This window comes from Amphimedon queenslandica, unplaced genomic scaffold (genome assembly GCF_000090795.2).
Source record: "Amphimedon queenslandica unplaced genomic scaffold, v1.1 AMPQUscaffold_2593_Cont25405, whole genome shotgun sequence".
Classification (NCBI taxonomy): Eukaryota; Metazoa; Porifera; class Demospongiae; order Haplosclerida; family Niphatidae; genus Amphimedon; species Amphimedon queenslandica.
The window spans coordinates 1-1,313 of record NW_003557072.1 but is presented as its reverse complement, the minus strand read 5'-3'; the positions used below and the strand labels follow the sequence as shown (position 1 = coordinate 1,313).

At 29.7% G+C, this 1,313-nt stretch overlaps 1 long non-coding RNA gene across 1 annotated transcript; it reads left to right on the top strand.

The window, feature by feature from the left end:
• LOC109593173 (uncharacterized) lies at positions 1–1,313 on the top strand. The gene is made up of 6 exons (XR_002190782.1): positions 1–84; positions 280–358; positions 413–621; positions 672–729; positions 1,004–1,134; positions 1,196–1,313. It is a non-coding gene; the product is annotated as an uncharacterized LOC109593173 (long non-coding RNA).

Below are 1,313 nucleotides of genomic sequence, written 5' to 3'. Positions count from 1 at the left end.
TCAATCAGACCCAAACTCATCCACTAATCCATTTGTATTTTTAGTGTCTCCAGCTTTTTATGAAACTCCCAATAAATATGATTGGTTAGTCAATTTTATATAATGTACAGTTTATGTAATATTGATATTCCATGCTTTACATTGCTGAATATTTTTGCCTTAATTACAGTTGTTCATATTCACATCCAATTTGCCTAATGTTGTGGGAGTTGATAAATGCCTTATACACACAGTACACTTTAACAATTGGATAATGTGTCATAATATTCTTATTTTTAGTGACGTGTTCCTGAGAGTCCTTGACATCATATTAAAGCAGCAACTAATGATAGATGAATCAATTGCTAATGTCACCAAAGTAAGAGAACAATAACCGTATCAATTGGTAAGGGACTACAACTCATTTTTTTAGGTTCTCAATTTTCTCCATAATTATGTTATTGTCAAGAGTTAAGTACTACTGTTTAATACTGGAAGCTACACCAATTCTTCTTGGACCACTCCTCTCATTATTCTTAAGGATGGGGCCATCCCCCTCCACTCAGAACTGTGTTGTGATTATTAAGAAAATATTTAGGAATTATTTGAAACTAACAAGAGTCATGCAGATGAATTACCATGGTAAATAGTTTTTTTTTCTTTATATTTTTATGTTTTTTTTTTATTTTTAGTTCAAAGTTAATGTCAGTGATACAAGAGTATCTTGTCAGCAATTTATTAAATAATAAGGTAAAGTGAGTGTGACATAGTGTTCACTATTTTGTTACTTAAATTAGCTATAAAGTTTAAGCCTTTTAATTTTAAGTATTTTTATTCACATTGTATACATGTTTATCAGAACTCGTAATTTTTGATATTGTAAGCAGATTGACATTATAAATAGAATCTAGATTTCAATTGATCATGGAAGCATAATAGCATCTACATTTATACTTTGTGTAGCATCAATCCAAGCTATTAAGAAATTGTTATAATTTTATTTACTAGTTTTATAATTGTTTAGGAACATATATTCAGCCCCTTGATTGCTATAGCAGCACATTATCCCACCCTCATATCCAAAGCACTGTCTCTAGCTAAAAAGCTTGTTGAAGAACATGAAAGTAAAACCTGTCGTCAAGATGATTTATTGTGGTAATGAATAAGTATTTACATCATTACATGTACATGGTTATTGTTGTCATTTTAAAATTAGGAAGCCATTAAAGAAATTAGAGGAGGCTGTCACTGTGCCAAGAAATAAATTTAACAAGACATAATCCTTTTTATGCAACTATTACTGTTTATTTTTAAGTATGCTAGAAATAGCAATT